The following is a 21,891-nucleotide window of genomic DNA, read 5'->3' as shown; positions in this document are numbered from 1 at the left end:
TGTGAATAGGAAGACAAGTTTAAAGATGGTAGTGTAAGAAAGGGAGGAAAATAACACAAGGATGAGAATAAGTAAAATGATAGGCTGGAACATCTGGGAAGGTAAATACAAAGACAGAATGAGTTACATTTGAGCAGTCAAGCCAAACAAGGCAAGTTAAAGCAGTGAGAAACTAACCATTGGAAATGCCAGTTTAATGATCATGTGAACTCATCAAAGGAGCTACAGGAACGTTTGGCAACTTCACAATGAAGAGGAATAGAAAGAAATCAACATTCATTGCCGAATTTCAATATTTCATTTACTCAGAATGCAGTTATTTCACGTTTGGCACGTGTATTATTTAATGCAAAACAGTACTATGAATGTGCATTTTTCTGCACCCCAAATTTATTGTGTTTTGACCAAAATGAGGAAAAAACGAAATGACAGGCAAAGTGTTATGAATTTATAATGCCACATGGGGGTTCTGTTTCATTAATAAACCATTTTATTTTTTTTAAATATTATGTATCGTGTAAACACAGGCTCACCTGCCCTCCAAAATGGAACCCACATTTATTAAGGGTCTGCGCCGTGTCGAAGTCATGCAAAGCGAATCAAGCAAGGGTATTGTGTTCTGGGCCCCGGGTGCTGTTTGGGGCTAGGAGAATACTGCGTAGGCAGCACGATGCTTGATAGTAAATAGCACACGCACTCAAGTCAGGATCTAACGCAGACCCGCCCGTTTATTTATGGCGAAACCAAACAGGTGGCTTCGGCCGGGCTTTAATTCACAAATGTGACATCATTCTAGTGGGAAGCCAAACCATTTTTAAATAAGTTATTTAAACAATACAGAAGGGTAACCTGTGGGCAATGGTGCTACAGTTCCATATGAGATTTCTGGTGGCATTTAGTAAACTATCAGTCCATCCGCCAGAGGTTTATGTGTATGGTACACCTGCATGCATGTTACACCGACCCTCTTTTTTGTTTGCTGCATATGTTGACGTGTAACTAAACGCTCCTTTCTATTGCTGTTGAAGTTAGGTACTTTATAAGTTCTGCTATTTTTTCTTTAAGTTTTGAATTAAATATATACAAGACGGGTGTGTTAGGCAGGCACGCTTAAAATATAGAAACAAATTATCATCGTTAGGGAAGTATCCAAGGACTGACAAAAGGCAGGCAACAAAATGCCATTTTACACACAGTAAGCAGCAAGGTCAAACGAGGTTTGATGATTCACAAATTAAAAGTTCAAGATTGTAGTGTCCTTCGAGACACGTTCTAGTGTTCCGCAAGAAGCCAGACTTCCAGTCACTCCCTTGAGGGCTGGACACACTAAACCCACACACCAGGGTCGGATTGGGATCACAATTCGGCCGGGCACTGACGAAAAAAGTGGCCCACATTCAAGAGGCGTGGCCCATATTTAAGGGACGTGGCCCACATTCAAGGGGCGTGCCCTTTCATGAAACACTATTTGCACAGACAAGGAATGAAAGTTGGAGGATACTGTTCTTGCACAGGACACAGGGCAAAGGTGCCAATGGCCTACATGCTGAGCAACTAAAAAAATAGCAAGGCCCCTTTCAGTCACAAAATTATTCCAGCCCTCCAGCACAGGAGCACCTGAAAAGCAGCAAAGCCCCTGCTATTACTAACCTACTTAGCCCTCCCAAGACCTTCAGCTCAGGAGCACATGAACAGAGGTAAGGCCCCTGCAATTAGTAAATTAATCAGCCCTCCAGGCCTCGGGGAAAATGTCCTGGCAGGGGAGCATAAAACACAGCTTTCTGGGTCATCCAAGGTAGCCAGGTAGCCAGGGGGAGGCTGAGGTGAAGCTGGTGCATGGGAAGTGCCTTCCCAGTGTGTTCTGGCAGTTTGAGTGTTTACCATTTACTGTAGTATTACCCTTGTACCTGTGTATGGTACCCTTTTGTAACTTGCACACGTCACTTTTCTCTGGTATCACACTGTATGCTACCTCTCACTTTTGTTTGCTTTAGATACTTGCACAAGTGCCACCATTGCCTATGTAACGTTTGTTCTTGTGCTGGAGTGTCTGCCATTTATTGCAGTATTATACCCTAACTTGTACTTTGTACGCTTTTGTAACCTGCACACATATCACTTTTTCCTCCTGTAATGTACCGATTGCTACCTCATGTATTTTGGTTGCTCACTATTGTCACTTTTGATTCATGTAACTTAACGTTTGCTTTTGTAATTTGTCCACTTGTAATTTTTCTCCTCATGTGTTATTGCTGTTCCTTGTGTGAAGCGCTCTGACACCTTCGGGTAAAGTCCGCGCTATATAAAATTGCATAAATAAATAAATAAAATAAAAAAATTCCAAACATCACCTGGCCCCCACAGCAAGACCCATTCTTCCTCGTCCACTATGCCCTGAATGTGAAGGGCTGTGGGCGAGGTGCTAAGACTAACACCATTTCTGGGCTGCATGGGCGCCAGGGGGGCCGAGGTGAAAATGGCTCAAAGGCCTGAGAAACACCTGGCCCCCAGGGAGGCCAATTCTTGCAAACAATCACCGCTCCCCAGCCCAGCCTCAGCTTGATTGCTTGGCAGGGCAGGGGTGAAGGAGAGGCCACAGCTGACAATCGCTGTCCGGCCGCACAGCGAGGCTGCTTTCATTTTCTCTGTCTGTCTCGTGCCCTCCGTGGGCCGTTTCTTTTTCTCCCCTTCCCTAGTCCACTCTCTGTGGACTGGGACAGGGGAGAAAAAAACGTCCCACAGAGGGCACTGAGGCACCGGCCCTTCGGCCCATTCCCGAATGCCCGCCTTGCCAATCCGCCCCTGCCCACACACCCATCCATCACGGGTGTCACGAGTGACGTGACCCCGCTAATAAAGAGGCCCGGGTGTACGTGCTCGGGCCAGTTAGTGTACTCAACTATGCTGTGACACTCTCGGTCATTTACTAGTATGTGGGCCTGAGGCCCAACACCACATTGACGACGAGGCGGGAAACCTACCACGCATGCCTGTCACTTAACGCTCCCTCGTCCCTCGTAGGAGAGGAGTATGCGCTACCGGCCGCAGCTGCAGCGGGGGTCGGGCACCACGCCTGTGACACGGCCAACGCAGTACCCCGACACGGACAGCCGACCTAGGGAGACCAGCAAATCTCACGACATGGGGGGCTTGGGGGAGGGAGCCGACCGCAGGGAGGTCCCCTCCCCCGGGCGGTTTGGGAGGGCTGCGAGGGGTTTTCTAGAAATGGCTGGAATGTTCTGGCATTTGGGCTGGCCTAGTAGGACTGGCCAGCCCAATTATAAATATCCCTGTCCCCGCCTCCTAGCCACCATTTTAGGTTTGGTGACCTGGTGGCTAGGAGGGCTTTTAGCGTTTTTGTCATAGAGGGTATTGTGGTTTTGTGAGATAGTTTATTTAGGCTTTATTGTTAGGCTTATTGAATTAGCTTTTGTTCAATGGAGGATTCGCGAGTTGTCGAGGTGATGCGTCTGCTGGCTGAGGCAGGTCGCATGGATTTGCTGGCAGGAGGTGTGCAGGCGCGGCCCCAGCGCCAGGCTTCTGCTGGCGTGGTCGCTGCAGTTATGGCGTGCTCGTCGCCGAAGAAGAGACGCCCGAGCCAGGTAAGCGATAGGGGCCGGTCCCGTACGAGGAAGCCGGCCCCTCAGCGGCTGGCGCGTGTAGCTGCGGGTGAGGCGGAAGCTCCGGCGGTGCGCGGCGCTGCTGTTGAGGGCGGGAGGGGGACGCGCTTGTCTCCGGCGTCTCAGGTAGGAGTTGCGGTGGGGGCGGGGGGAGCTCCGAGCACGTTTGGCGCCATGGTGGTTCAGGCGCAGGTTGTGGGTGACGCGCTGTTTCCCCCCCCCGGTTTTGCAGTCGGGCGCGCTTTCTTTTTCGGGGCCTTTGACTGCAGGTGCCGCCTCGGCTGGAAGGCGGGGAAGGGGGGGCCGGGGAGGGACTAAGAAGCGCTCCGCTTCGGACCCGCTGGTCGAGCGGCACCCACAATTGAAAGAAGCGGTTGCTGCGCATGGAGCGCGTAGAGGCTCTGTGCAATTTGTGTTGCAAGGGGCAGGTCAGGAGCGTGTTCTGGATTCAGAGTGCTTTGTCGCCGAATCCCAGTTTTCGCATGAGGCCCCACCTAGGATTTTGTTAACCCCTTCAAGACAGGTTGGGTATGAGAGACATGCTGGGGAGAGGAGGGATTCTAGTTTTGTGGTGTCTCGTGCTGAATTGAGCTCTGGGGGCTTGGTGCCTTCTGGTGGTCAGGTATTTTGTGAACAGGATGCTGATGCTGGTATGGTGGATGTGGGGAGTAATGTGGGCAGCCCTTTATTGTTTTCCACGCCTGGTTCTTCAGTGGGCGATGTTTTGTCTGTGGGGGGGGGGGGTTCCAGGGGAGAGGGAGAATGGGCACAAATGGGTGAAGGGGGTTCTGTTTCTGTTGTGGCTTTGGAGCAAGAGGCTCCACGTTCAGGGGGTTTTGAGCCTGCTGTTTTACTAGGAGTGGATGACAGACTTCAGAGTGGAGGTAGGAGAGTGTCACTGGTGGGCCACGGAACCTTTCAACCTGATAGCAATTTCACAAGACCTGCATCTGGTGCAGGGTTGACAGTTCCTAGCATTGCAGTTGTGGATAATATGGGGGGGATTTGCCAACCTGGTGTACTGAGAGTAGGGGGTGTGGGCTCCCAGGGCACTCTGTTGGGGCGTGGAAGGGGTTTTGGACCAGTGAGTGGTGGGTTTCTGCAAGGACCTAGGGATGCAGTTCCACGTTTGACTGGTGATACAGGAGGCCCTTATTTTATGTGTGGTTCTCCTGGGTGGGAGCATTTTGGTGCGGCGGGTCTTGCGCAGCGGGGTTTTCAGAAGAATGTTGAGGGTCACGAATGGCATGCAAGGGCTCCTATGCAGACTTCTTCTTCAGCAGTGGCGGTGGATAATTTGGATTGCAGTGGGGATGAAGAGGTGATAGGTGGCTCTCCGGTTAGGGAGCGGCCTTTGAGGGGCTTTGTTAGAGGGCGCTCTGTGGATAGGTGTCCAGGGATGGTTGTTGGTTCTGATTTGCAGAGTACAAGGTCTGTTTCAGGTGCTGTATTCAGGGACCCTAGCACACCAGTCCAAACTTTTTCTTTTCAGGATAGGAATAGGTGCAGCGGTCCAGACTTGGCAGGGCGCGGTCCAGTCCACTTTCGCCAAGGAGAAGCGAGGAGAATGCCTAGCGCGGCCCTCTCTGTTCCACCGAGGGAACCCGCCGCGGCCAGCACACGAGGGTCTGGCGTGACCCCGCTGGCCCCAACGAGTAGCAGGTATAGGTGTCCTACCTTGCCGGCGGCTATGGAGCCGCAGAGTCAACGCAAGGGGAGCTACAGGCGTGTACAGTCTGCTCCCCCCCCTGGAGGTTCTTCAAAAACATTAAAATGTACCATGGTTGATACCGGGTTAGGTAAGACCCGTGGTGATGTGTTGCATACTGGTATTGATTCAGTGGTCCTAGACTATGACGAAGACAGTCCCGAGGAAGGTGAATTGCGGGACGTGGAGGGGGGGGGGGTGCCCTCTCATGTCTCTGATAGTGTTTTTCAGGCTCCAGTGGTTCAGAGTCAAGTGCCAGTGAGAAGGTCAGGGCGCCTCGCAGACAAGACACATTGACAGCGCCACGGGCGGAGCCATTGAGAGTGGTCTCTCTGTTGCCAGGTGAGCAGTTAGCTGCACAGGCCAAACCTACTATGGTGTCTGTGGGCACAGGAGATGAAACTGTTGTTGTTGTTGGTGAAGGGAGATTGTGCAAAGGTCGTTATGTGAAAGACACTGCTGTGGGCACTGATGCTGTTATGGAAGTCACAGGTAAAGTGGAGAGTGGTACTAACACTGGTGCTTCCAGTACGGTTAAAGAGCCTTTGGCCAGTAAAGAATTGAAAATCAAAAAGTTACCTTATATGGGGGTCACAAAGCCTTTGGGTGCTCATTTGATGTTAACGACAAAAGAACGTATTTGGAACGGTGAGTATGTGTAACTTCTTAAGCTGCTACACCGGGAAGTCCGGTCCAAAGAGGGGTCTAAGGAAGAGGAGTTTGAGTTGGCCAAACGTCCTAGAGTCCCCTTAAACATTGAAAACTGGACAGCTGCATTCCTTATCTATGCAAGTGTATACTGTGAAAAGTTTCCAGAGCGCAGCGTGTCTCTTTTTAAATACATGGATGTTATACGCAAGGCGCAGATTACTGGAGGGGGGTTTGCCTGGTCCCAATATGATGAGGAGTTTAGGGCCAGGATGGCGTGGGATCCGGAGGACAAATGGGGGGAGCTTGATCTTGACTTATGGCAGCATACCATGGGATCTGCGTCAGGGGGGAAGACTATTTTTACGGCAAGTGGATTTCCTTTAGTTTACCGGCCCTTTCAGGGCAAGCCCACCCGGGGAGGGGTGGGAGCTACTTCAACCACGCAGTCAGGGACTGGCACATGCTGGGAGTTTAACAAGGGATCTTGTACCAGAGAATATTGTAAGTTCAAGCATGAATGCTCTGGCTGTGGTAGGAGACACCCATTTTCCAGATGCTGGGATAACCAGCCAGCAGGCAGCCAACAGGGGAAACAGGCGAGTGCAGGTGGTTCAGGGACACCCCCACAGTTTTCAGGGGGTAGGGGAGCCAGAGGTTCTAAGGGTGTTGGGTCCAAGGGCTCATACACCGGTTAAGTTGGAGAGGTTGCGCCTTGCGCTTCAAGACTATGAGGATGAAGCAGTAAAGAAAAAATTGTTGGATGGTTTTGAATTTGGTTTCCGGCTGGGTTACATGGGCTCAAGGGAGAGGAGATGGTCTGCTAATTTAAAATCAGCATCTGAGCATGGCGCAGTGGTACAAGAAAAGCTAACTAAAGAGGTACATGAAGGAAGGATGGCTGGCCCTTTTCCTGATTGGCCGATCCTTAATTTAATTATATCACCTGTTGGAGTGGTCCTGAAGAAAGATCCGGGACAATTCAGGCTTATTCAGCACTTATCATGGCCAGAAGGGTCGTCTGTCAATGATTTTATTGACCCAGAGGCTGTTTCCGTCTCTTATTCCTCAGTTGACGTGGCCATGTCGCTTGTTGTGACCGCGGGCGCAGCTGCTGAGATGGCCAAGTGTGACATAAAGTCTGCTTTCCGGCTGTTGCCTGTCCACCCGGACGACTGGTGTCTCTTGGGTATTCATTTTGCAGGACAATGGTATGTGGACAAGGCTCTGCCGATGGGTTGCTCCATTTCATGTGCTCTTTTTGAGTGTTTTAGTACTTTTCTACAATGGTACTTTACTCAGCAGTCCTGTCACTCACTGGTAACGCACTACCTAGATGACTTTTTCTTTGTCGGATCCCCGGGCTCCACGGAGTGCCAGTCTGCTCTGGACACTTTCCAAGGGCTCATGGAGGATCTGGGAGTTCCTTTGGCTCCCGAGAAAACGATGGGTCCTGCCACTGTTTTGTCCTTTTTAGGTATTGAGATTGAGCAATGTGTGCTCGCCTGCCTGAGGATAAAAAAGTGAAAATGTTGGAGTTACTTGAGGCCATGTTATCAAAAAGGAAAGTGTTGGTGAAAGACGTTCAGGTGCTATTAGGCCATCTTAATTTTGCCTGTAGGGTGGTGAGAGCAGGCAGGACTTTTTGTAGAAGATTGGGCAGGGCTCTTGCAGGTCATCAGTTGCCTCACCATCGTGTTCGTTTGTCTGCTGGTGTCAAGGAGGATTTGAGAATGTGGAAATTTTTCCTTTATTCCTTTAATGGTGTTCCTTTGGTGCGGGACGTTGACTTCCAGTGGGATGTGCAAATGTTCTCGGATGCTGCTGGCAGTGATGGTTTTGGGCTGTATTGGAATGGAAGATGGTGTGCTGAACGTTGGCCGGATGAGTGGTTGAATGGCGGTCGCAGCATTACCTTTTTAGAGCTTTTCCCTTTGCTGGTGGCTTTGACCCTTTGGGGGAGGAATTGGCACACAAGAAGGTGCTTTTTCGTGTGGATAACATGGCTGTAGTGGAGATCGTTAACCGACAGTCTGCCAGGGATGAACAGGTATTGAAGCTCATGAGAGTCTTTGTGCTGGGTTGTTTGAAACACGACATTCATTTTCGTGCTTTGCACATCCCTGGTGTGGACAATGACATTGGGGATGCTCTTTCTTGTTCACAGTGGCGGAGATTCCGTGGACTGGCGAGGGACGCAGACAGAACACCGACCCCGATGCCGATTCATCTGTGGCACGAAGGCAAGGTCGGGTCGTACAACTGGTGGTAGGTTCTTTGTCTGTGTCTACGCGTTCTGCTTATTCCCTGGCCTGGAGGGAGTTTCTGGAATCCGGTGCTTCTAGGCGCGATGACGTTGTGCGTAGTTCTGAGGATGTGGTGAACTTCATTTTAGACCTCATGGATAGAGGGTTGACCAAGGTGACCATTGCGGGTAAATTGGCAGGGATAGCTTTCATGGGTAAGTTGTTGTGGGGTTACTCTCCGACAGCGGGGGAAATTGGCAGACGGATGCTTGAGGGTTGGTCCAGAGAGCAAGGGCATACTAGTAGACTCAGGGCTCCTTTATCTTGGCAGGTCCTGGCCAGGTTGATCACCATTCTACCTTCTGTTTGTTCAGCTGACTTTGAGTCATGTTTATTTTCAATGTTGATGGCATTCATGTTTTTTGGAGCTTTCAGGGTTTCGGAGTTGTTGGGTTCGAAATACAAGTGTGGCATATTTTGGCGGGATGTTTTTTGTTCAGATGAGGGGGTGCACGTATGGTTGGCCAGCTCTAAAACTGATCAGACGAAAAGAGGGAAAGGTGTGTGGTTGCAGGCGCGTGCTCCAAGGCTTACTTGCCCTTTACTGTTGGCGCGGCGCTGGCGTTCACTGTGTGGGGGTGGTGATGAGGCGCTTGTTTTTCAGCATATTGATGGCACCCCTGTGACAACATACCAATTCCGAATGGTTTTGCGCAAGGCTTTGCAGCACTTAGGCCTGGATGGGAACTTATATGGGACACATTCTTTCAGGATTGGTGCTGCAACTGAAGCTTTCAACAGAGGTTGGACTGACAGAGATATCATGAGATTGGGGCGTTGGTCTTCAAACTGTTTTCAGCGCTACGTGAGGAGTCCAGCGGAGGAGGTGCATGCGTCATCTTCCTTCCCATGAGCTCTAACTCTGTTTTCTTTTGTAGGATCGGTTGCTGGGCCTCGTTCTCCAGTGGTGACGGTCTGGATAGTTGGGCATTCCTTCGTGAAGTGGGCCCGAGTCCAGGCAGCACAGAGTTACTTTGGAGAGCTTCTTGGTTTTAACGCTCGTATGTTTAATGTTGTGTGGAAGGGGAAAGGTGGGATGCTCTGGAGAGAGTTAATCCCTTGTCTTAACAACAATATGGTGGGTGGGCTATGTCCTGATATTTTGGTCATCCATCTGGGGGAGAATGATCTCTGTGCTACCAAAGGTGTGGTGTTACTTCGAGCTATTAAGAGGGACTTGGGCCTTATTAAGGAGCTTTGGGCTGGGTGCCATGTCTTTTGGACTGAATTGATACCGCGTAGGATCTGGAGAGGGGCAGTCAACCCCAGGGCCGTTGACAGGGCCAGGAAGAAAGTAAACTCTGAAGTTTCTCGCTGCTGCCGTGGTCTTGGTTTTGGCAGAATTTCCCACAGGGAAATTAAATTCGAGACGGTGGAATTTTTCAGAGATGATGGTGTTCACTTGTCCAGAGTGGGAATGGACCTATACTTGTTAGAGTTACGTGAGGTTTTGGCGCGTTCGCTTGCTATGCAGCGTTAATATTGGTACGGTTCTGTTTCTAGTTTCCGTTTGGGGGGGCAGAAAGGGAGGCGGTGTAGTTTCTCCCCCCCCCCCCTACCTTTCTGGGTGGCGGGGTTCTGGTTGTATCGGTGCAGTTTATGGTAGATTGTTTGATGAGTATTGGATCGATGCTTTGATTGACAGGTTCAGGGGAATGTTGGTCATTGTTTGACCGTTCAGGTTTTGGGGGGTATTGGCAGGAGTGAAGGGTCAGGCAGGGTTTATGGTTATAGAGGGCCTGGATTTCAATATGTGATTGGGGTTTGATGAATAAAGGTTTTAAATGATGACGTAATGATTTAATTAATGACGTAATGTTTTATTGATGATGTGATGTTTATAATGTTGTTGTAATGTTGTAATGCTGTATTGTTGGGTGGGGTAGGGGCCAAAGAATGTTAGGGGGTGGGGGGCGGGGTTTGTAGTTAATTATTTATTTAGTGAGGTATAGTTTTGTAAGGCGTTGCCAAGGTTTTATATTTGTAATGTGCACCTGTTTCCTAATAAAGCGGCCTTTTACACACTCAGAACAATCTCGGTCTACTTTACTCCCACCTCTCGCCCTCCCTCCCAAGGGGGGCTTGGGGGAGGGAGCCGACCGCAGGGAGGTCCCCTCCCCCGGGCGGTTTGGGAGGGCTGCGAGGGGTTTTCTAGAAATGGCTGGAATGTTCTGGCATTTGGGCTGGCCTAGTAGGACTGGCCAGCCCAATTATAAATATCCCTGTCCCCGACTCCTAGCCACCATTTTAGGTTTGGTGACCTGGTGGCTAGGAGGGCTTTTAGCGTTTTTGTCCCTCCCTCCCTCCCATTTATTATCCCTCTTTTCTGGGTTTTTTGCTTCTCCATTTTGTTCAGCTAGGGTTTTTCTCTCTCCTTTTAAATTTTTATTTTTACTTTTTATTAAAGGCTGTTTTCTTGGATATAGATAGGTGTGCAGGGGTTTTTTCTTGTGTTTTGTATTGTCGCTAGGAACAGGTGCTGTGCGGGGTTCTGGTTGTATCGGTGCAGTTTATGGTAGATTGTTTGATGAGTATTGGATCGATGCTTTGATTGACAGGTTCAGGGGAATGTTGGTCATTGTTTGACCGTTCAGGTTTTGGGGGGTATTGGCAGGAGTGAAGGGTCAGGCAGGGTTTATGGTTATAGAGGGCCTGGATTTCAATATGTGATTGGGGTTTGATGAATAAAGGTTTTAAATGATGACGTAATGATTTAATTAATGACGTAATGTTTTATTGATGATGTGATGTTTATAATGTTGTTGTAATGTTGTAATGCTGTATTGTTGGGTGGGGGAGGGGCCAAAGAATGTTAGGGGAGGGGGTGGGGGGCGGGCTTTGTAGTTAATTATTTATTTAGTGAGGTATAGTTTTGTAAGGCGTTGCCAAGGTTTTATATTTGTAATGTGCACCTGTTTCCTAATAAAGCGGCCTTTTACACACTCAGAACAATCTCGGTCTACTTTACTCCCACCCCTCGCCCTCCCTCCCAAAGCAACCGTGAGTAACCCCGCTACCCTAGAGCGCGAGGCAGCTCTGCCGGCGGCGGTCCTGCAATCTGCCACAATAAAGAGAGGCACCGCAACAGCCCGGGCCTGCACACCCTACCGGCCCTGCAAGTGTTAACAGATGGCATGGTAACCGAGTCTATGCCGTGCCGATGGTGTTGACCATCTGGACAAGGCCCGCAGGAAGCACACCCTCGTCCACAGTGTGTAGCCAAGGCACACTAACAGCGCGAGCGTTGCAGCCGCCCGGCAAAGTGGGAAAGGGGGCCCTCGGCCCTGCAGCTGCGCCTACTCGTCCCGCAAGTGACCTGCGCACCAGTGCAATGCGGAGCCACCACAATCGCCGAGGCATCAGGAAGGAAGACCCGTCCACCAGGCGCTCCCGCCCCGGACTCATGCATGGCTGCGTCAACCACTCGGACACACCCGGACTGCGTGGGCTGCCTGCCCCCCTGACACGCATTGCCCTGCGCGATAACTCGTTGCCCCGAGGTAATGTCCAGCAAGTATCGCCAGCGGCGTGAGGGAGTAGTACCTAGGAGGCGATCTGTGAGTACGGGTACATCTGTGGGAACACTGTCTCCTGCTGTGCCTCCCTCCCTATCAGCAAACCCCCCAGCTGGCTGCTCGCTGCAGGATCAAAGAACAGAAACACCTACACTGCCCCAACAGGTCTCCGCGCAACGCGCCTCCTCACCGGCCTTCAGACGCCCGCGAGAGCGGCTCAGCAAGCAGCGTCTGGCCTCATCACAAAGTAGGGCGCCACCTGGTGGCCCGACGACGCGCCACACCAGCAGCACCGCAGTGATCGGTATTTCCCACGGGAGCTCGCAGCTCCGAGAGCAGAGACAACCATCCACGAGAAAGGACTACGGCACCTTGTGCACCACACTGTGGAAAGGACTGCTACAGGCATGCGCAAGCCCGAGCAAGTCGGCACAGCAGAAGGTATGAGCCTGGCAGCGTTACCTGCCCTGCTGAAGGGGCCTTAATACAGGAGACATAGTGTGACCACACACCTGAGGATCCAGTCTGCGTGCAACAGGTACACACCGTCTCTCTCTCGCCGCCTCCCAGAGCCAGCACACAAGGCTGATCAAGGTTGGGCTGCACAGAAATGCCCAGGACCCCTCCAGTCTTCCCAACTCCTCCACAGTGACCACCGACAGGCAGTCGCCACACAGAGCTGTACACCCTCTCGTTCAGGGTCCAAAGTCTGCAGAAATCAGGGCAAGCCACCGTGATGCCCGCAGCACCACCTAGCAGCTCCCAAGATGCAACACACAAAGGGGTAGACGGACTACCTGGCCCGAGAGGACAGCTGGCGCACCCAGCAACCGTCAATCCTAGCAGTACCGGAGGAGACACCCTGACACCACGCTGCCCCGCAGGGAGTGACAGGATCAATGAGAAGAATTGCGAAGTGCTCCAAGCAAGGGGATCTACACCAGTGCATCCAAGGTGCGGCCCAGCACACTAACTGCCCACCACAACCAGCAGCCGCACGGCACAGCATCCAGCTAACCACCCAGCGGCAGCAGCTAACAGATCCCGGAGTGTGCATCGCCACACCCAAAAAAATAAAAAGACTGCCTGCTCACACCCAGTTGCGGAGACAGACTGCACCAGGCACAGCAAGACGTGCCCTCAAAAAAGAATGCTCAGAGAGTTGACCTCTGCAACCTGCAAGTGAGAGCAGCAAGGACCCCTTCAAAGACAGCAAAGTCTCCAGGAAGCTGCCATACCTTAAGTCGCAAGGGAAACCAGTGCCAAGTGCGCACCACCGGTGGCTGCCTGGCTCTACCTCAAGCAAAAACACTACGACACAAGCCCCACTAGCAAGAGTGGACGGCCAGCCAAGACAGCAACGTCTTACAAGAGCTGCCCCGACAACAGCACAAGAAAGACTGGTGCAGAGCACGCACCACATGTGGATGTCCAATGCCACCCCCAGTGAAGAGGTCGCATCACCCGCCCCTACTGGTAAACAGACACAACCACCAACCACACCACAGGCACCCCAAGTGCCAGAAGGAAGCGCCCAAGAACGAGACAGAGCACGCAAAGCCAGAAGAGCGCAGATAGCCGCACCAGTGAACCTGACTGCACAGACAGCACCCAGAAGACCTCTCCACAAAGAAGCACTGCTGAATGCAGGTAGGAGAGCAACCACGTCTCCACCGCCCCAGAGAAGCCCGGCTGCAGGCCGAAGACCACACACGGGGTCCTCCCTCACACTGCCTCAAGACGGAGTCAGCCGCGACCCAAGATTGGCAAGAGAGGAGTCACACACCCCACGTGGCAGGCCGCCACAGCACCATGCGCTCCAACAAGCAGCGACACGAGAACGGACGTCATGTCGCCCAGCAAACAAGGAGCATGTCACAAAGTAACCAGTCCAGACAAGCACGCCGGAGCGAAGGCAGAAGCCGGCGCCATGACAGCGCCGCCTCGAGGTCCAAGCGCAACGCCCTCGAAGAAAAGAAGAAGAGTGACAGCCCTGTCACCCCGAAAACCGGATGAGCACAGGTGGGCTGAACAAACCAACAAAGCGAGAAGACCGAGGACTCACAGCAAGCCAAGAGCACACCCTGACACACCAGACAGCCACCAAGGCGGACCGACGTCCCTGGATACAGCCTCATGGGTGAACCCAAAGTAAGCCGCAGCCAGCGCCAACCGCGTCTCATCCTAATGCTTCCCCAGGTGACCGTCTGTCCCAAGCATCGTCAGTCTAAGTCAAGCGGCATCCCTGCCCCTGTCCGCAGCTGCCACGGGTGAAGATCAGCACCGAGTGTCCGTCCTCACACCGCCTCAAGATGGAGTCAGCAGTGGCCCCAAGCCAGGCAAGAGAAGATCCCCACACTCTACGTGTCAAGCCGGCACAGACACTCCACTTCAGCAAGGTGGCAGCACATGGCTGCCAAGTCCCTCCTGACATCCAATACTCCCAGCAAGTCACCACCACCTGTCATCCCGAGTCACCACATGGCTGGCAACAGCCATCACGCCAGCCATCAGCACCTGCGTCAAACAACACCACTCCCAGAACATCGGCAAACTGTAGTCCTGCACCATCGCCACACCAGCCGGCAAAAGAAACCAGAGGCCACCTGGGAACCTGGCCTACACTGGAACCGCAGCAGCGAGCGCAAGTCTTGGCCAAGACACATCCACCCGTGAGGGTTGTGCGTGCAACTAAGTAACGGCTCCTCAGCGGTCCAGCAGCTTCCCCCAGACGGCACACAAGCGGCCCCCAGTGCAGCCCTCCTACAGTCCCGCAGCAACCCCAACAACGGGCCTTCCCAGGCAGGAGAGCGGGAAGAGACGTTGCCCTACCGACAGGTTACCGGTCACAGCCAAGCAGTTTAACAAGGACAGTCGGCCCCGCAACACCTCTGTGAATTCTCACTTGGGACTCCATCCATGTTCACGATGCAACTCACTAAAAGGAACTGTTTAGAATTCACCACAGACCAGCACCGACGTCATTTCAATTGGAAGCCATGCAAGACAGCAAGACATGTCATCGTCAGCGAACCAACGGTCTGCAGAGGACGTCTCAGAGCCAGCGGTCGTGTCCTGAGCCCCTCAAGTTAAACTACGGGTGCCCGCGAGAAGGTTCTGCTGCAAGCAAAGCCACCAGCCCATGTCTGATGTTGTCCTGCCACCTGACTCGAGAAACTGATGGACCCTGTGGTATTTAGGTATCTGTTTGTTTATCCCCACAGGTTGGACTAACACTTTGTTTGTTTGTTCCTCAATAAAGTTATAGAGGAATGTAGGGTCCTGCAAGACACGTTCTAGTGTTCCGCAGGAAGCCGGACTTCCAGCCACTCCCTTGAGGGCTGGACACACTACACCCACACACCCATCCATCACGGGTGTCATGAGTGACGTGACCCCGCTAATTAAAAGGCCCAGGTGCACGTGCTCGGAGCCAGTTAGTGTACTCAACTATGCAGTGTCAGTCTCGGTAATTTACTAGTATGTGGGCCTGAGGCCCAACACCACAAATATTTGATCCTTTTTTTCTTGATAATAAAGTGCTTCTGATTCAGTCTGGTTTAAGCAAGCGAATGCACCTCGGCAAGTAGAGCAAACAAAAATATATTTTTGAAATCGTTTTCCCCAACAGTAAAACTCTCGTCCCTCTGGAAAGAAACACATTTGGATGTGCTGGAAAATAAACATAAAAGGTTTTCAAATTTACATTCGGACTTGCACAGGAACTGTGAGCAAACTCTTCTGTTTTTATAAGCAGCATAAATCTGTACGAGAAATGTAGGTAATGTATGCATGAAACTAGGGGAGATGCACGTGGATTAGCAAAAATAACGAGTTCATGCATAGATGCAAGCATAATTAATGCACGGTGGAAGTAACTCAAATTTCGATGAAACCTTTTATGAATCGGTTCCAATAATACTCATCTTTGTAAGCCCATTTCTTCCACTTAAATTCAGATGGGGTGAGGAGTAGAGGAATGCGACTAAGTGCCACTTCAGTATTTGTGCCAAACTAGGGCGTGGGCAAGGTTAGATACCATCGATTTTTACAAACAACAGATCTCATTCTACTCTGTGAAACAGCGGCATACAATACATGCCAACATATTAGAAGAGGAAAGTAGTTGATTTAAAAAAAAAAAAGAATCGAGAGAATGTTTTCCCCTATTGACTTCTATTGTAGGAGAGGTTATTTTATGCGGGAGACAGACAAATAAAGCCATTTTTGGCTACAAAAATCAGGAGTGTCCGTCCTGAATTGGGTATATTAAAATATATGTTGTAGCCCAAACCAGTAAAAACATGTGTAAGACAAGCAATGATTCACGTATTAGTCCTTTGTGACCTACTGTGACCTTTCAGAGACTTGAGCTGCTTTAAACATGAAGGTGGAACCTTGTAGAGATTGAGAATGCTGTTGTGTTGTGGGCCCTAGGCCCACATGCTAAGGAAGGACGGACGCAGACACAGGATCTGTAATCATTCAACTGGCCCGAGCACGTGCACCCGGGCCTATTTATTAGCCGGTCACGTCACTCATGACGCCGGTGGTGGATGGGTGTGTGTGCCCACTCCCATAGGGGCAGTGGTTATTAAACCAGTGCCTGTCGAGACACTAGAACGTGTCTCGCAGGACACAACATTCCTCCAAAACTTTAATGAAAATACAAACTCAATAGTTTAACCTGTAGGAATAACTAACAGTGAAATGTACACCACAGGGTCCATCAGTTTCTCGAGCCCGGCATCAGGAAGACAGTTGACAAGGGCTGGTTTGACTGTGGCAGGATGCTCTAAACAGATGTTCATCATTTAACCTGATCGGTTCAGGACACAAACTCTTGCTTGAAGATGTCATCTGCGCACTAGGAACGTGCCAGTGTAATCATGTCTTTTAGTCCCTCGTGACTTCCGTCCGCCGACCTGGATGATGGTATGTGGTGTGTAAAAATAGTTCATTTCCTGGGTGCGTCAAGATCACGGTGGGAGTCCATGGTGAAAGTTCACTGGATTGTTTCTAGATCGCCCGAAGTTTCTCTTAAGCTGTCTTGCTGTGTCCGGTGACCTGTCGGTGGGGCAATGTCTCTTTCAGCTCTCCCGCCTGGGGAGGCCCTTCTTCGGGCTTGCCACAGGACTGCTGGTATGCTGCGATTGGGGCTGCGTATGTGCCGGCTGGGGGCAGCTGCAAGCCACTGATGAGCAAGTAGCCAGTCTCTCACACAAACCTCAAGGTGTATGCGTCTTGGTCAGGACATGCTTTCTCTGCCGCAGTTCGGGTTAGCAGTTAGCCTCTGAGTTTTCTTATCGTCTGGTTTGGCACTAGTTTAGGATTCCACTCCAAGTATCTTCAAGACTGTGTTAGTGGATGCACTTGATGAGGGCTGGCATGGTAGCATTGCCAACCGTGTGTGGAATCAGGACAATGGCGGGTGACGACTTGCCTTGATGGGCGTAGGCGTCTAGTCTGGAGTTGATTGCCTGAGGCAGGGATTGGCTAGGTGCCTCCATGTCCTCTGGTGAGGTACTTGCATTCGTGAACATGGACTTCTTGGGCTGTTGGGACTTTGATGACAGAGAAGTGATGAATGTGCTGAGGAACGTACGACTTGAGACTCAGTTCGCGCAGGCTGTGCAGCTTACTCTCGGACTCCCGCTGTGCAGTTGCCAGTTCCTTCTCGGGTTATCCCCCTCTTCCCTTGCTGTCGCTGTGTCAGGACTCACTCCTGTTGTAGCTTGGGTTTTCTTCATTGTCCGGCCCTGCCACTCACGACTTCCTCTTCTGACCTCAGCTGGTTGTCCGATTCTTGGTGTAGACCCTCCGGTCACACTTCCACATTTCTTGCTGATTGGGGTGTCATGGACTTGGCACTGATGATCTAGCTGCCATTGAACCTGGACGACAGGTGGCGATGGTTAACTAAGAGAGGAAGTTTCTGGATGGACGTCGTAGCCATGTGACTGCCTCTTCTGAATCTTGTCTTGCACCTCTGGCATTTGCGGTCAGGTGCAGGGATGCCACTCGACTCTAACTGCCGACCATTGGGCTGGACGGTCTTACTGTGAAGCGATGGGAGCAACACGGTTTGCACGTGTGGCGGCTTATGTGTGGTTCTCCCTTAGTGCTGTCGGCATGGCCGTCAGTCCGCCGTGGTGGCTGTCTGGTGTCTTTGGAGGTGTTCTTGGCTTGTGGTTCTCCGAGTCCTTGTGCTCAACCTCTCGTTGTCTTTGACGCACCTGCGTTTTTCCAGCTCTTCTGGGTGACACGATTTCCACTCTTCTTCTCCGGGTGCAGTGACATACACCATGTTCTAACAAGGCCAACTGGCCTACTAACTTCAATGGTCTCCGGACCATAAAGGGCGAATCTTTAGTCGCTCTTCCCGGCTGCATGGCAAGCAGCCACTCATATCGGGTGCTCCTTCTTCAGGCAGCTTCTCAACGCTCCTACTCCGGGTGTTCCCTCACCAGGGAATGACTTCCACGGGCAGTGGTGAGCTGTGGCTGGCCACTTGTGGTGTACAACTCTCCTCTTGTCAGCCTTGTGTCACTGACGACTCCTGCGTGAGGCAGTGTGAGGGAGGACACTGTTCTGTGTTGAGCCCCTTCCGGGCTCTGTTGCTGTTGTGGAGATGTATAGGATCTCCCTGCTGGTTCCAGCAGTGCTTCTCTCCTTTGGAGAGATCTCTTTCCCTCCTGGGCGTTCCCCTCTACTGACAGTGTTCTGGGTGCACACGTCACACACTTCGGACTGTGTGCGCTTCGCCTTTCCCTCTTACGGCACTTGCCGTGACTGCTATCCGTCTTTGCAGTGGTGCTTGTTGACTGCCAGGGGCATATGAAGCTCTTCTCACGTGTGGTGGCGTTGGGCCGCCAATGATGGCTCACTTTCTACACCAGTCTTTTCTTGCACTTTTGGCAAGGGGTAGCCTTCCTTGAGCTGTTGCTTGATCAGTGATCACCTTGCTGAGACTGATTCTTGTTGGCGTGGCTACTGTGGACTTGTAGCCTCTCTTGTTTGGCTGGACGTAACCTGGCGGCGCCTGGGCAGGCTTTCTGTAGAGTGAGCAGTGCCTCTATGTCAACCTGACATGCAGTCCATGGGGCAGGTGGCACTATTCTGATCCGTCTATTGCTCTGACGTCGTGACCATTGCTCAGTGTTTCCCACTCTGTCCTCTCCTTGTGATTGGGCTGCGCAGTGACCAGTATAGTGGGTGTGGGCGCTTGTCGTTTTAGGTGCAGTGTTGTGTTACTTCATGCACTCAGTGTTGCTGCGCATGTGCTTGGCGCTGTGTTCCTGAACTCCTGGCGCCTAGCTGTGCATTATTTCTTCATCCTTAAAGCTGGGTAGTGGCTTGGCATTATGCTGCGTCGCTTTTGTGGGCACCTGGTAAACAATCAGGCTTGCCCTGTAACATTGGGTCTGGGAAGGTGCTCTTGTCTTGCTTTCTGCCTACTTGGTCTGTTTCCCCTCAAGGATTTAGCAGGCTGTTGCTTGGGCGTGTGACCACCACTTTTCTCTACCTCCCTAGACTTTCTTCTGCTGCTAGGAAACTGCTTTGAGTGCAGCAGGTATCTGGTGGAGATTGGTACAGCCTTGTGCATTCACCTATATATTGCGGTACTGCTGGGTGCTGGTGGTATTCTCTAACCTTTTTTTAAAGACGTGGATAACCTTATTCCCTGGCACTTATTCCAAGCTGCAGCAATTGGTTCCCTTTTCTTGCATGCTTGTCCATATTATTATTTTCCTTAGCCGCGGTAGCGCAAAACGGCCACTAGATGGCACTGCAGGGAAAACTATGACTGTCTGGACCCACGCTCGGTTCCCTGATGCTGCCGTTTGTCCTGTACTCTCTAGCTTTGATGGGGCAGAGGAAAGGAGGGCTGACTTCTTCTTTAGTGTGAGGACCCAGGGGCCAGGTTAGGCCTGCAGCGCCGCGCCGCCTATTAAGCGCAATAACGTGACACACACACTGTTGCTGCTCTGGTGTGGACCGGAAGTGCCGTGCCACCTCGGTCCCTTTATTTAAAGCTTTCTGGCCACGCCTGGCCAGAAAGTGATACATTGTGCGGAGTGCTTCCGGGGGCTCAACCTGAGACCCTCGGAGCACTAGAGCGCTACATTTAGAGCCCCAATGCCCACCGAGCTGCAGACACACCTGGACGTTCCTGGGCCTCAATGCACTGCACCAGCGGTCCACGTGGCTCCGCTGTCACTCTGCATACCGCTGTAAGTTTTCTCTCTCTTTTTTTTTAATTCTTCTTGGGGCCATACAGTCACACGAAATACACCTTCAGTGTTGGAGATCTTCAGTTCATATCTGTGTGGCGCCAGCCGCATACAGTCACTTAGCAGCCTCACTCACCATACGAGCTGCGCGGGGCTTGTGCTTCCGCTGCTGGCCAGCGGTGCCACACCTTGGGATTCCGGCCAACAAGGCAGCAGTAGTTGGAGCTGTGGATGGTGCTTCCACGGGGCTCGGTCAACCCTGTGATCACGGCCTGCAGCTACGGCGGCCTTTCCTCATATTCAGCCACACGTTGCTTGACGCTTCTGTTGGGACTCTGCTTCTCTTCTCTTTGCTTGCGCGGTCTTGGCAGGTCGATGGCATGGGTCACGCCACGGCTTTGCACCCTGCTTCTACTTTCGCCCGCACACAAGGTGATCGCCGAAGCCTCTTTCGCTCCACTCGCTGCGCTGGGTGGGGTTGGACCTGCTACCTGGGGACGGCGTAGCTTAGCTACAGGACAGGGTTTACTTTCTCCTCAGGGTTGAGATGGAGCGGGTCGCTGCTATGCTCTCTGTCCTCCCATCGCGACGCAGGCTCACCTTCCGGCTGATCAGCATTTCAGCTGCGCGGTGGGGTCCCGCTGACCTCTTCACCTCCTCCAGGCCTGGGGCTCTTCAGATGCCCCCTGCAGGCACTCCGGCGCGTTGCGCGCCTGCTCACCGGGGTGTGCCCTCACCACGGAAGCACTTTCCCCCCTTCTTGTGATGGCAGAGGCACAGCGTGTGGGTGCCAGTACACCCGCTGAGTGTGCGTCGTCCAATCACCGCTCGCCCAGGTCACGCAGGCATTAGGGGGCCCTGAACGGGGCCCGCTCCCCTCCCCCTCAGAGGATAGCCAGGCTGCTGCTCTGGGACACGCGGGGCAGACCCGCCTCGTCGCCAAATGTTGTGTTGTGGGCCTAGGCCCACATGCTAAGGAAGGACGGACGTGTAATGTTCATGACCGTGGGTTAGCGGTCTAGTTAGCCGCGCACCAGACGTCACGCGCTCGCCTATATAATAAATGGGGCGTGGACGGCGGAGTTAGTCCGGACCACGCGGTAACTGATTCTGGTGTCCCGAGTCTCCTTCCTGCCGCAGCGCCGGTCCCACCATGCGCATGCGGCCTAGAGACTCCATAGGACGCAGACACAGGATATGTAATCATTCAACTGGCCACAAGCATGTGCACCTGGGCCCATTTATTAGCCGGGTCACGTCACTCGTGACGCACGTGGTGGATGGGTGTGGGGTGTGTGTGCCCATTCCCATAGGGGGAGTTGTTATTAAACCAGTGCCTGTCGAGACACTAGAACGTGTCTCGCAGGACACAACAAATGCTTACACACAAATGCAGAGACTGATACAACTTTACGTAAAGGTGTAAACGTAAAGGTAGGGCCTTGCAGAGACTGTTAATACTTAAAAATAAAGGCGGCGCTTTCAGAGGCTCAGACTGCTTAAACATGAAGGTGGGGCCTGCAGAGATGGACCCCATGTAAACATGAAGGCACGGTCTGAGACTGATACTTATTAAACATGAAGTATGTTTTCAGGTACACTCCGACACACATTCAGATCCTATGCTCTGCGATACACATTACGGTCTAGCTCCCCCTTCATACGCAGCAGGTCCGCTATGAGCTTTGCTACTTGCCCTCATGATTACGTCTTTTCACACAAAATCAGGTCCAAGAGGCCATTAACGTTCCAGGGCAAAGCGCACTGTGGTCTTAACCTTTGCTCATTGCTATCTCCTCGTAGTTCTCTTGCTCCAGCAGACTCAGCTCTTAGAGGATCGTTTCCCCTTCCTAGCATGTA

Source organism: Lissotriton vulgaris, chromosome 6 (assembly GCF_964263255.1).
Source record: "Lissotriton vulgaris chromosome 6, aLisVul1.2, whole genome shotgun sequence".
Taxonomy (NCBI): domain Eukaryota; kingdom Metazoa; phylum Chordata; class Amphibia; order Caudata; family Salamandridae; genus Lissotriton; species Lissotriton vulgaris.
Note: the sequence above shows the minus strand (reverse complement) of the source record.